The sequence below is a fragment of the Scaptodrosophila lebanonensis genome, unplaced genomic scaffold (genome assembly GCF_003285725.1).
Source record: "Scaptodrosophila lebanonensis strain 11010-0011.00,11010-0021.00 unplaced genomic scaffold, SlebRS2 tig00001412-arrow-pilon, whole genome shotgun sequence".
NCBI lineage: Eukaryota > Metazoa > Arthropoda > Insecta > Diptera > Drosophilidae > Scaptodrosophila > Scaptodrosophila lebanonensis.
In genome coordinates this window covers 8,372,259-8,387,243 of record NW_022060739.1, presented here as the reverse complement: position 1 = coordinate 8,387,243, position 14,985 = coordinate 8,372,259, and the positions used below count along the sequence as shown (strand labels likewise).

The following is a 14,985-nucleotide window of genomic DNA, read 5'->3' as shown; positions in this document are numbered from 1 at the left end:
CTGGAATGCAGGCCAACGTTTGAACGGTTATGAGGCATGTGGAGTGTGGAGTGAGGGGTGAGGGGTGAGGGGGGAGGGGCGAGGAGACACGTGATGCATGGCAGGTAGTGCAGCACATGTGACATTCGTATTTTGTGTAATTAAACGTATGTTGAACACGGCAAGCTGCAAGCTGCAAGCATCACAGCATTCTGCATTCAGCGTGTGTGACATGTTGTGCTTTGAGCTTCGAGCAACGTGCCGTATGCGCAATATGTTGATAACAGTCGAAACCATTTGTCACACTGTGCACATGTCCATGTGTTCTAAAAGGCAATTTCTATATCTTCGCAATGCATATATGGTAGACAAAGATTTATATATGTGCATAAATCAGATGCAGCGAATTTGTGTGATTTAAAGACAATTAAAGACATTCAAGCATCAAGAAGCAGTTGAAAAATTTATAATTTGCGATCTTGTTGAAATAAAAATCGAGGAATAATTTTAAAATACAATTTCAATGCAGCTTAACAATCCTTAAAATTTCTTATGGTGTAACGTTAAAAATCAGATTTAACGGCAATCAGGAGCTGACAGCATTAAAGGAAGCTAAAGACCTTTATAGTCATAACTATAATATAATCTAAGTGAGTCTTATAATTATATTTATTTTGAATAAATATAGGTAGTTCTTCGAATAGAATCGATCTGTTATATGTATTACTATAATTTGTCTGTAATTTCTATAAATATTTTAGTATCTCTGAACTAAAAATTGTCAAACTTAGTAGCTTAAATCTTGTGCTGAAGAACTCAGGTTATTCATCAACTAAATTAAAATAAAATAAATTAAAATGTATACGTTGTTTTAAATTATGACGAATACTACAAAGATATGCAGTCCTGAACTAACAAGAAATTGAGTCTGCAATTTTCTTACTTCATTAATTTGAAATAAAATAGAAAATAGAAAATTGTAAATTTATAGCAACAGAGAACGAGAGTTATGGACTTGTTTGCAAGCAAAGTAATTGGTTTTTTTATTTCCCATCTATATTGCCTTGAAACAAAATGTAAGTGGGGCAACGATGAACAGTTTTTATGTTTCTGCTCATCAAATAGTATCTTATTTATAACTATTTCTTTTACTTACCTTTTTCCAATTATTTTTATGAAATTATTTTGTGGAAAGTTTCTACTCCTATCTTTAGGTACGGCTATTTATCTGCACTTGATTAAAGCTTGACCTTGGGGAATTTTCTGGGCAAAAACTTACCATCAAGTTGAATGTTTTCTCTCGAATTGCAGCACCAACTTTGTTTGTTAACTATTAGTTAAGGTTGGTCTTTGCTGCAACTGCTGTCTGTCTACGCACTCGTAAAAGTTTTCCGCAAATTGAACTAAAGAGAGAGGCCAACTCTACTGCCCCCCTATACTTATCTCTTCAATATACATACATGTAGTCCATCAATCTATTTGTGTTTGCGTTTTCATCACAGTCGCAATAAATTGCGTCGAGGCATAAACAACTTCTTAACAACTGGCCGTAGTTTATTAGCTTAGTGTCCCCCCTCCTTAGTCCCCTCCGTCCATCCTCCATCGAACCCTTCACGCAGATCCTTCCATGTACGCCAGCTATGTGTGGGGGCTACATAATTGCGAGAACAACCATTTGCAACAAGTATGTGCAAATAGTGAGCGCTTGTCGAGTATTTGTGGATAGGCGGCTTCAATGTCGGCGCTTTTTCTAACAATAACAAAAACAATAACAACTACAACAGCACAAGCAGCAGCAGACACTGACGCTGAAAGCAGCAAGAACCTAAGCAAACAAACAGAACAAGTTTTAGAACAAGGCTATGACTGGGCGCCTCTATTTCTGTTTTTGTTTCTAGTCTTCGTACTAGTTGTTAGCAGTTAAGTTTTCTCATGCTCTCTTGCGCGCTTTCTCTCTCTCTCTCTCTCTCTCCTTGTGATATCCGCTGGCCAGCTGTCTAAGTCTCCCAGCACTTGTTACTCTTGCACTGTCAGTCAAAACGTCATTATTATTGTTGTTTTTGTGCTGCGCTGTTGGTTTTCTTGTACAAGCGCATGTTATTTAAACAAAAACTAGGCGCCTACAACTACACACTCACACACACACACACACACACTGCGAGACACCCACAGGCTCTGGCAACACATCTATAGACAAATGCAAGAAATTTCTTTGAGCGACACTGCTATGTAATGCATGTCACTGCAACTGCCTGTGTGTGAGCTCTGCATGTGTGTGTGTGTGTTTGTGTGTGTGTGTGTATTTGTGTTGATGTGTCGCTCAAGTCTGTTGCAATGAGCACAACGCGTTGCACAGTGTCTACATTTTGCAAACTTCGAGGAAAAAATAAAATAAAATAAATAGCTATTTATAGTGTTGTGCCCCAAACAGTCAAAATATAAATATAAGTAAACATAGGTAATAAATAAATAAAAGTAATAAATAAATATAAGTAAAAAAACATTACATTTTCGTCCGACTATACAAAAAACTTCCCACTATAGCGTTGTCGCGTCCTCTTGCCTTTGCTACTGTAGCTCCCATTGCCTGACCCACTCCCCTTCACTTTATCTTAAAGCGTTCTTCTAAAAAAACAGAGAAATATTGTATATTACCTCAAAAAAAAAAAAAAAAAACAATTTCAAGCTTCAAATTCTGTTACCTAAAGACGTCGGCAACAGAGACTAGAAACAGCCATGTTACCTTATTAGATGACCCTTTAAGCTTATATTACTTAACAATAATATCCTTGAACTAAATGCCTTCAACAAAAAAATATGTAGATGGTTGAACGTCTCCACATTCAAATTAATGAAGTGCGCCGAAAAAAAAACACAATTTCTATACCATTTGTATACCAACTAGTTAAGCATATTGTTGATAATATAGATCTACATAAGCAGTATTTTAATAGTTTAATTTGTGTTACTTTTGTGCACTTATCGCAAACCTAATATATTTTTGTACCTTTTAGGCACAGAATACAAAAAGAACAGCACACTTTTCAGAACCATGTTTGAATGGCTTCGCTTTCATCCCCATTTAGGCATTAAAAAAATAATTTTCTAACAGAATAACATGCCCAAATTTATTAAAATCAAAACAATTTACGAAATTGATCAATTTTGTGTTGCAGAAACAGACTTTAATATTTAACTCCAGCGATGAAGCGGCAATACTTTTACAATTTAAGATTATGTAATGTTTATCATTTTGTTATTTGATTTTGCCAATTTTTGATGCATTTGGAAGCGGATAGAGAGCCAAATTCTCTGTTACATACATATATGACAGATCTGAAAATTAAAAATATTCATATATTTATTTTTGAATGGCCTATTGAGAAATTGTATTGCTTGCTCACAAAATGTTCAGTTCTCATTAGCACATACAAGTACATATGTAGTTACCAATTGGTGAAAACTCTGATATGGACTTTCAATTTCCTTCTGTCTAAAATATCACACTGTGTATTGGAGGTACTACGAGTATAACACCGATTGCGGCGGAGAGAGCTGCTGCGTGGCTGACACTCTTGTTGTTTGCCAACAATGCAATGTATGTCAAGGCGAAATATGTTCATTCAACTCAAAACAACGAGCATCAATAATACAAAACAGAGGCGGGAAAGGACTTTTGAGTGCGTGCATATGGGAGGGTGTGTCTGCGTCTGCAGGATGTGCGTGTAGGGTCTGTTTGTTGATTACATAAATGCAATTGCAGTGCAAGGAATTGAAATTGAAATAGCAAATGCATTGGCATATTACGCATACCGAAAACAACTGCCACAGTGCAAGCTATGCATCTTAAATATGTATGAGCTAGTCCTCGTTCGGCCTGAAGCAGAGATAAAAGGCAAAAACATACTTGTATAACCACATTTAAACATTTGAAATGAACAAAAATTAATTGTGAGCCAACACCTAATTGTGTTCAACAAGGACTGGAATTCTAGGTAGCTTTGTAGCATTCAAATTAAATAATATTACTCCAACTCGTTTACTATACCCTGTACCCTAAAGGTAAAATGGTGTATTAGTTTTGCGCGAATGCATGTAACACACAGAAAGAATATCGGACCCCATATTCTTCATCAGGTTGAGAAGACAGGTATTAAGAAATTTACAGCCATAAATGTTGTTGCTGCTTTGACTTAAATCCGAAAGAAGGAGCAACCAAAATTTAAAAAAAATTGTTTATTACAATTTCATATAATTTCTCAACACATAGATAGAGAGCATTTCAAAGTCGGGTCATCTACTTGTTTTTCCTTTATCTACTCCTTGAACAATTATTTTGGGGGAGACTTGAAGAGTTGAAGGTGCGCTGCATTTTAAAATTTCACTTAGTTCGCTTTTGAGTGCAGCTGTTCAACTTTTGTACAAGTTTAAGTATCCAAAAAATGTAGTTTTTAATTAGTTAGTGCTTCTCTTCTTCTTCTTGTTCAAAAAAAAATATATACAAGTATATATAAATAACAACCTCAACTAACGCAATTGCAGCATTCCTTTTTGGATCACTCCAGTGGAAAAAATTTAATAAAAACGTCCATTAAGAGGCACACAAGCAAATTAAAATGCAGCACAAGAGCAACAGCAACAACAACAACAGAAAATGCACAAATAACGACTACGGGTTGCAAAAAGTTATAAACTTTGTTTAAAAAACAATTACAAGCTGCACAAAAAAACAAGCAAAAATAATCAAAAACATAAAGAAAATATTAAAAGTGTAAGCTTTACAGTCAATAAAATGCGCCAACAAGGAACAGGGAGCAGCTTTATGACAAAAGGCGAAATAATAATAAAGAGAATGGGAACGAGAACGAGAACGAGAAGAGGCTCAGAAGCGGAGGACAGGCGTAAAAAGATGCAGTCGAGCCAGCCAGGGTAGGCACTAAACGGCCACTTAAACGTTAACTTGATTTAGCACATCGTTACGCCGGAGAAGTCGGGGCGGGGTGGTGGGCGGGGCTTTGTAGGCGTGTGTCGAGATAAGAATACGCAAAAATGGAACGCAATAAAAAACGCAAAGGCAGAACGCATTTAGGGCGCAATGGGGAATTTGATGGCCTCTTCGAAGAACGAGAACGAGGCTCTCATAAGTAAAGCGAAGCATATGTGGGCGATTCGGCGATTTGATAATTGCAGATACGCGTCTACCGTGGAGACGGGGACTAGATAGACACACAGATGGAAGCACTTCAACAGTATAACAAAAACAAAAACAACAACAACAAAAGCACAAATTTGTCATAAATTGCAGCCATAATTCATCGCTACGCCATGTTGCCTGAACTTTGCACAAAGCAATAAATAAAGCAGCAAATGGATTTAGTCATAAAGCGAAGCAAGAATACTCTTTTCATGCCAAACCAGAATACTATCCAATATTAAGAAATATAAAGTCATCTTTCTGAGTTAGTTAAGATTGAAAGAGGGTGGACATTTTGCAGAGATATAATTGGTTAGCAGTTGAGTTGGTTTTATAAATATGTTTTATTAAAGTTTCTGTTTTTGGTTCTTATTGGTGAAGCTGGCCATCGGCTTCAATAATGGCCAAAACACCAATGTTTCCTGTTAACAAAGAATATACGTATGATGTACGGTTGGAGAGAAATATGTCACAGCGACTTCTGAAAATGTCCGCACACATAACATAATGTCGGTGTAACTTATTATACACAGCAAACACATACAAGTATTTTGATATTTGTCAGCCGGACACTTAATATCCAGTTTAATATTTCATGGTAGATTCTTAAACAAAATAAGCTGAATAATATATATTCGTGATAACGAACGATCAAAATATGTATCATGGGTCTGAACGAAGACTTAACATACCCGCTAACAAAGTCCCTCTCTGCTGAAGTTGCAGTCTCAAACAAACTAAAAGATCGTTCATTATTGTTCAATATTTCTCTTGGACGACAAGTACAAATGGGTAGCTTTTCATAACAACGCTCGTATTATTGTTTTGGAAACATTTCAACAGTTTCCAAAAGTTGTTTTGACTTTAAATGCAATCGCCAACCTCTTAACTGTTTGAAAAACCCATTCAGGATCAAATTTAAATGAGTTTTACTTTTGGTGAAAAAATAAAAACTCAAGAGTTATCATTATTATAATAAATTTTATTTTTTTGCTCGAAAATAATTAAAATTGGTTGAGCTATAAAGTGAAACTCAACATTAAACATTATTATAAAAAAGTATTCATTATAATGAATTTATAAAAACACATCTAACGTCTCTGACTTTCTATTCTACTAGTAGTGCCTATACTTTTGAGACTCCTGCAGTGCTTCTATTGGTAACTGCTCTTCCAGCTACTTGCAAAATCCATTAGCAACCTTTTCTATAATACCCGCTGCGAGTACACCCACGGCGTCAAGTGGCCTGCAGGTGTGTGGCCGTCGCACTCAATAAGCGGTATAATGGCCAAAGCTTTAACAGTTGACCGCAAGGTGGCATTCCCATAACTCATGGCTAGAAAGAAATTACGCAACGCAGGCAATAAAAAAACTTTCGGCGAGAGCATGAAGCGGGTCAGGACTGCAAAGTGGCCCCAAACATTATCATTGGGCTTATTAAAACTTTTGATGTTGGCGAAATTATTTCCCGAAATTGATGCCTAAGGATTGACTTGGCCAGAGAGAAGCGTAGAATGACTAAAAAGGCGATTCGCCGAGCAGAGTGACAAGAAATATAATAAAGGACATATTTTGGATGGCGCCATAGGGGGTGTCTAACTTCTTCTTCTTTGCTCCTTTTGTTGCTGCCACATCACACACACACACACAAACTGTGGACTGTGTGTCCAGCAGCAGCAATACCAGCAACAAAAAAAGAAAAGAAAGAAAGAACAGATCCACTGGGAACCGAGCTCACACCTACAATGATGATGAGCAATGATGATGAATTCTTTGCCTTTGCGGTTTTGTGCCACGCGATAAGTTTGCCGCTCAAAGTTTGATGTTGTTGCCGCTGTCTTCATTGTTTTTGTTTGCTATAAAAGCGTGCGTGTGTGTGTGTGTGTGTGTGTCTGTGGTGTTTACTTTCATGTTACGTATACGTATAGTTTTTTGACTGTTTGTTTGAGCACGACTGGCACCCACGCCACCGCCATGACATGCCCCTATTCATCCCTACCCACAAGTCATGACTGACTGTCCTGACTGTCCTTCCTGTCCAGCGAGACTGACTGACGGACTAACGGACTAACGGACTGACTGACATGCCACTCATCAGCTGCGAGCATTTTGCGTAACTTTTGCTAGCCTGCCCCCAAAAGTTGGGCACAGCTGGCACTGAAGAGACTAAGGCTGGGGTTGAGACTGAAGCTGTAGCTGAAGCTGTAACTGTGGCTGAGTCTCTGAATTGCGACTGAAGTTAAGGCTTTGTGGTGCCAAAGGCCGAGCCACGCTGATGACGACTTGCTGGTGTGCGGCGACGGTGGCCGCATTACAAAGAAGTTTTCATTTCCCAACGCTGCCGCAGGACATTATTTCTTAGCGCACACTCTCCTCACTCATTCCGTTATATGCGACTGTGTTTGTGTATGCGAGTGTCGCTGTGTGGTTATGTGTTTTATGTGCCTTTGCGCCGCTTTTTCTGGCCCCCACAGAACTAAAAAGAAAACAGAAAACAGTCGGTTGCAGCGAAATTTTCGTTTGGTTTTTGCGGTCATTTTCAATGTGCTTGGCTTAAACGTTTCGCACTGCATTTGTAAGCGCTGAGCCCGAACCTTGCTCCTGCCATTATGTATTGGCGGAATCGCCAGACCCCAATGGCCATTTCATTGCTGTCACACAAGTTGCGTTTTATAATTTCTTTTACTTGATTTCAACGGCAGTCAACAAGTTTTGGCGTAGCGTTGACATCTCTTCTTTAATTTGTTTATTTTCTCGCTGCATTTTCAATTCAGCTGCCAAGATTTTTGAATAGTTTAGCAAATAGATGAAAAATTTGCATGCCAAAGGCTATATACTGTCTTAAGAATGAGAGAGAGCTTCACTATAAAGCAGATACCATTCAAAAAAGACAAATTTAAAAGCATGTATATCACGAAAACATAACAATATTAGCTTTATATTTAAATAAAAATGGACTCAGCTCTTTTTGTTAAAAATAGCCAGTTAGCAGATATGTCAAATATTTGGGACAAATATAACACGTAACAAAAATACAAAAGATTGCCATAATAACGAGGATATGCTCCTCGCAGTAGGCAGCCATTAGTCCAACATCCATCTAAAAAAATCATAAAATTCAGATTCATTCTTAAGCCGTTTGGTAGCTTCCTTTAAAAATACTTACCTTTCTCTTTTTTTAAGCAAAAGCAAACTCACAGAATTGTTAAGGAGAATCTGCAATATGTAAATATTAGGTTTCATTCAAGGAGTCAAGCCAAAGAGCGAAGGACTTACCCGCTGCGAAAGTTTGTTCTTTACTCAACCTTTACAGGATTCTTAAATAAAAACGAAATGCCAATGGACTTTGTATTTTACGATCTACAAGTATGATAATTGATAAAAACTATAAGTACAGGCAGAAAATTTGTTCAAGAATTATTTAACATTCTACTGATATTTTTTTAAATGACACTGATATCGATGTTCCAAAACTACTTTGTTCATAATTCGATGCGACAAGCGAACAGTATTTTATATTAACACACACAAGTGTATAGACTAGTATATAATATGCTATGTTATAGATGGACAGCTTTGCTCCAATTAATATAATCCAATCAGTCTGTCAAAGATTCAAAAGTTGAGCAATATTCAAATAAATTATCTGTAGGGCGTAATTATTTCCGTGGTTATTTATTTGGCCGCAAATATTGCATAACTATTTGATTACATAACAGCGAAGTACGCATAGAAATTTCTGCAAAACTGGCGCTAATTTTATGCCAAAAACACGTTAACGAATTCATAGCCAGTTCATGTCCATGTCCGATGCAGCTGGCAATGGGCAAACAACCATAACGGACGGGCATAAACAAGGCGATGTAATTATGCGCCAATATCGGGCTTGACAACAACAACAACAACAATAGCAACAACCAGCCGAATTATGCAACAGAATTGCATGCAAAACATTTCTGCCAATTAACCGCATTTGGTTAAAAAACAAATTCACTGGCAAGAGGCGCGAACGCGCAAATGAATGATGGCGTCCAATACTACGAGCATTGGCATTTGGTTGGGACGATGTCGAACAATAAGCGAGGTAGGTAGTAGCTTGGAAACAATTTCATCGACGTGTGAGAACTGCAAACGCAATATGCACAAACAACAATAACAACAACAACAACAGTAATAAGAAGAATAAGAACGCATTTTGGTTGCCAGCGTCGGCGACGCCATCATGTCCGCAAATTCAAATGCAAATCACGTCATCAATATGCAGTACACACACACACACACACAGACATACTAACACACACACACACACACACTCGCACACACCGCATCATATCGAACGGTCCTGAGTTGCATTTTGACAAAATTATCCATGGAGTCGTGGCAGGCAACATTTTGTGGCTGCCATCGACATGATGATGAAGTCGAATGGACACGTCTGCCAAGAGTATTACGCGTGCCACTCACTCCACTAAGGCTAGAGGGGGGTGGTGCCAAGCCGAGTGAGTGGTTCAATATGCGACTATACCTGTTGGGAGCACTACCATATTGTAGTTGTAAAAATGTTCGAGTTTTTAATTGCAATCGACAGCTGTTACCCATCCGACCAACTACAGCCCCCTCCCCTCCCCAGTACGTGTTCAAAAACCAACTACAAAATGTTCGTCGCTCATGTCAGAGGTAAACGACACTTGTTCGCCAACTTTTTGCCAGTAATCTATATTTTAAAATATAAAGAGGAGGCTATCATATCATGTTTCTGAAAGTCAGTTTCATGCACAGCAAGCGAATATAAAAGCTGAATGCAAAAAACATGCTGACGAGCAGAAAAAAACATAGTAGCGCGAGCAAGATTCATATATCATTTGTGATATCCATTTCGTGTCGAAATAATGAATGGGAAACCGTTAGTTTACATTTTTCACAAGGCTTCAGATAAGTATGTACATATGTGTATGAATGCTTTTCAAATTGCAATTGAAGTAAGGCAATCAAATATTAATTGCAGCATTTTTGTAAAAATAACAATGACAAAAAGAAAAACACAGTCAGTAGAAATAGCGAAGCTGTTTAATATAAGAGGCTGCCCACACCATATCTTTAAAATGTACTTATAAAATCTGAATAAAATATCCAAGAAGGAAGTGAGATTTTGGCGGGCAATAACTGAAGATTGTTGACGTTACTATAAAACCAGTTAAGGGGGCTTGAGATGTGTGCTCAGGCGAAGTTCGTACATAGAAGAGAGTCAATGCTTTCCCTCGACAGGCATTATGGACGTCAGACAGCCCCAGATATTTGTGAAATTATTTCATTTTTTAGCTTTCCTTTAGGCAATATTGAATAGACACTTGTACATATAAACGTACCATATATTTGTATTAATTAATTTATTTCATTTATTTTATTTCTTTAACTAATTTTTAAAATGTTTTTTAAAAGACTTTTTGTTTGCTTTAAATTCCATAAATAAATTGTTTCTTCCAAAAAAACTTGTACGAGAATACGAAACGATCAGATGTGCAGAATCGTACATGACTGGTGGAAGTTGTAAAAGCGTTTCGATATTTTTCTATAGTTAACTGCCCTAAAAAAAGCCTACATTCATTGGAATTAGAAGGGGAACTAGCATTAAAAGTTAGAGTATAAATAAATGACGTTCGGCGAAGCTTCATTATTTTAACTAGAAAGCTGACTCTGTAAGGTTCAACCTATCTAGCATTATAGGGTTTTCAGCTTTAATTTAAGTTGTTTTTAGGGGATCTTGCAGCCTGCCGCACAAAGTCCACATATTATTGAACGCCACGTTTAAAACTAGTTGTTGGACGATCGGTTTTAGTAGAGAACGCCCATGAAGTTGGTAGCTTTGTCGTCGTCACGGTGTCTGTAGTTTGCAGACCAAAAAAAATGGGAATAATAAAAAAAATAAGTCACTCACTTAAAAGTTGCAACAACTCCTCCACATCCCCACACACACAGAGAAAAAGAGAGAGGGACCCACACACACACACAAACACACACACGCGCGTACATGTGACAGTTTAAATTTAGCAAAAAGCTTCGACAAAAGTTTGTTGACTGACTCCATGGCCATCGCCCCACCCTTGTCCATGGCTCGCTCTGGTCAGTTAGTTTCAATTTTAGTTTTAGTTTTGGTAGAGTGCGGCACTTTTATTTTATTTGCTTTATTTTTCCCCATCAGCTTGTTTCAGGCAACTGGGGGGCGCTGATTACATGTGACAACTTAATGAGTTTGTGGCGTGCATGGTTTAAGCAAATACAATAAATTAATTAGCAACTCTAATTGAGTTTTTTACAGAGCGCCACCAAGTGGCCCTCCAATTAAGGGGTGGCTGCTCGAAGTTAAGCCACCGCCATAAATTATGCGAGAATGAAATGTAAATTACGCTATAAGCTGGCATATAACTCAATCGCATTGCAATTACAACTGATAAACTCATAAATTGTGCTCAGCAACAAATTGAATTTTCTCCATTTTCAATTTCGCTCTTTTCAGGCTTCGCGAGCGCCAACTTGGCAAAATGGCAAATGATGCTTAAATGCATGCGAAAATAAACAACTGCATCCATCGTCGGAGGTTCGTTGAACTGCAGGCAAGTCCAAGTCCTGCCTTTGTCTGGTAGTTGGTAGCTGGTGCTGGGCCTGCAAAAGTTTCTCTCTCGTGCCAAAAACAGAAAATTTATGGTAAGTTGTTGCTCCGTCTACCAAATTTGTTTTGTTCTTGTTGCTTGGGTTGTTTGCCATTACACATCATTAAGCGATAATTATTTGGAGCGCGCTCTATAAAAAATCATTTAGAAGCTGTACTTTTAAAAAACGTGGGCGGGGACCAATAAAGTGGGCCTAACAGGTCTAAAAACTTTCAATTCGAAAAAAGCCATATAATAGACTCTTAACTCTTAACAACATCTAAGAAAATCTTAATATAAGTTATAGAGTGGAGTGGAGTTATATTGCAATAAGCTAGAATTTTATAATTATAATAATTGTTTTAACAATTGAAGTAAAAAGTATTATTATTAGTAATCGAGTTTCCACAATTTACAATCTACATATATTCTTTAAAGCAACTGAAAAACATTTAATGTAACTTGCATTTTTGTTCGACTCTCATTTGTGGCTGGACTTAAATTAAATTAAATTAAGTTTTTAGCGCGCAATTGTGGAAGGAAATAAATTTTTTATTAAATATTTCTTGTATACATCATGTTTATTTTAGAATAAAACAGTTCCGATCACTTTGGCGGACTGTTCTTAGACTTCTTTTATATTTTTTAAATTGAATTAAAGCTTCATTTTACGCTTGCCACTTTACAAATAAAGGTTACAGAACCACTTGTATTAAAATAAACTTATAAAAGCGTTAACTGCTTTAACTCCCGGCAATTTATCGGCATATGATTGAAATGCGTGCCTATATTATTGAATCGACTACTGCCATTTATTCAACTGGCATTATAGTTCAAAGCGCATCCAGTGACTTTTCTATTAGTTCTTCATCCAGCTCTTATCGTTTCCTCTCATTATTTCAATACTGTCAATTTTTTGCCTTTGCAAACATTCGACATTTTGAATAGCTACCTTGCTTTTGAGATTTTTGCAAATTAATTTGCACTGCTGGGGAAATGTACAATGAATTCACAGCCCCACATGAGGCACCGCACGAAAGCAAACAAATGCTGTAAGCCCTAAGCTACTCATGAGGCTCTCTGAGGCCATACAATTGACTCCTCTGCACCGGACCTTACTAAGGACGATTGGACCATGGGACGATCGACAAAACGAGCAACGGGCTGGCGGAACAGCCCATCGACAATTTATTTGTCAATTTGCTGGCAAGGCAACCAAAAACCGACTAAGAAGCAAATAAATATCTTATTTCACAAAATAAAAAGAGAAGAAAATAGTGAAATCATTTTGTAAAGAATCGAATAAGAGCCGCAGCCGGCAGTGAAACGAGCAGCAACCCAAAAGTAACAAAATCCCATAAAAACGACATGTCACAACACAACAACAGCAACAACAGCAACAACATCGTACACAAATGAGCGACGGAGGCTGCATTTGAGTCGGCTGCCTAATTTTGGGTGGAAAAAAGCGAGGACCAACGGAGGGACGGCATCAAAAGCAAGCAAAGCTTGAAAGCTTTGAATTACGCCAAAAGGGACAACACGAAAATCAGTTTGAAATGGCGACAAAGACGATGACGAGAACGAGGACGATGCCAACAACAGCAACAAACTCGCACACACACACACACACACACTGGCCGAAATGTCTAAACTGAAATGATGTAGATGCGATGTGGATTTCCCAAATGACTGACGCCGACTCTGTAGTGTCCAGCTGCCATGTTCGGCTCAGCTTCCCGCCCGCCTACCTACCCACACACTGCATTTGCATCCCGAATTTTTAAAAACGTTCACGGTTTTTTTCCCTTCTAAAGGAATAATCAGACAGGCAGAAAAGATTTGAAGGTATGCGGCGACAAATTTGATTGGCATGTTTGATGAACAATATCAAACGAGCTTTCTTAATGAAAAAAGAGCTCGAGAATGTTTCTGCCTATAGTTAGCAAATTTTGTTTCATTTCATTTTATGTTCTTGCCCAACACTGGACAATGAATGGCTATTAACAAATGAAATGCTACAGAAATCGACGAACACTTTCGAAATATTTAACCCATTGCTGTTTGAAGGACTCCTCCAATCTCCCCGGCCTACTTAGAAGAATTCGAGAATGTTTCTGCCTGTAGTTTAACACATTTTACCATCAGTTCTATCTGAAATGACTGCAATCAGAAATAAGTTTATGTTCTTGCCCAACACTGGACAATGAATGGCTATTAACAAATGAAATGCTACAGAAATCGACGAACACTTTCGAAATATTTAACCCAGGCCTACTTAGAAGAAGACCTACAGATAATATTTTGCATGATTTAGTTATATTTATCATGTTTATTCAATTTATATCACAATTTACCAAAGCTTTTAGCAGCAATGAAAGCCTACAAAATGACCAAAAAGTAGCTAAGAATAACGAATAACATATGTATTCAAATTTACTTAAAATTTCAAAAGCGATGAAAGTCTGTAACAAAATGAATTTTTCACTGAATGATGTAAGAGGCAAACATACAAATATGAGATACTGAAACTGATTTAAGATCCAGAGATTTCTTCAATAATAATAATAATGTAGAATGTAATAAATGCAAATTTGTTTCAATTTAGTGAGACAAATTTAATCGGTAGATTTATTACCAAGTTGTATATTGCCTGCTAAATTAATTGAGGTTAAGGCGTCTATATTCTACCTTCTGCTAATATTTTATAACGACATGGCGATCGAAACTGAATCTAAAACATAAACAGAGGGCCATAAAAAATCGTTATCTTGGTTTTCAACAAACAACGTTTTGCGACTTAAAAAATCCTACAATGGAAACTACGGAGCATTTATTTGACAGGCACTGCATTGAGTTTCTGTAAATTTATTTCTCTGTCTGAACAGAGCCTTTAAATTCTTATGTGTGCGACGAATACCTTTGCGGCTGATTTATTGGAAAACAACAAAAGCGCATAAGCCAATTGGACCTTTTTGCGCTGAAATTAAATTCATTGTACCTATTTTACTTTAAAATGTGATTTGAATTTGTTGTGTCTGAGCTAATTACTCGTTGTTGTGCATGAATGAATGAATAAATGAAGCAACAAATATATGCGCATGTTCATATAATTGAGAGCTTGTTAATTGAAAACTTTCTGAACCCAATGCTGGGCTATAGCCA

The 14,985-nt window shown here is 37.3% G+C and overlaps 1 protein-coding gene and 1 long non-coding RNA gene across 2 annotated transcripts in view; one reads left to right on the top strand and one right to left on the bottom strand.

The window, feature by feature from the left end:
* Window positions 1-8,084: 8,084 nt before the first annotated feature.
* LOC115631938 lies at window positions 8,085-8,393 on the bottom strand. Its single transcript, XR_003996249.1, has 2 exons — window positions 8,340-8,393; window positions 8,085-8,273 (listed from the first exon to the last, which is right to left on the bottom strand). It is a non-coding gene; the product is annotated as an uncharacterized LOC115631938 (long non-coding RNA).
* Window positions 8,394-11,725: 3,332 nt separating this feature from the next.
* Window positions 11,726-14,985, top strand: part of LOC115631100 — a 118,294-nt gene continuing 115,034 nt past the window's right edge. Inside the window, exon 1 of the mRNA XM_030527754.1 lies at window positions 11,726-11,875. The gene's annotated coding sequence lies outside the window, so the exon portion shown is untranslated. The remainder of the gene's footprint in view (window positions 11,876-14,985) is intronic.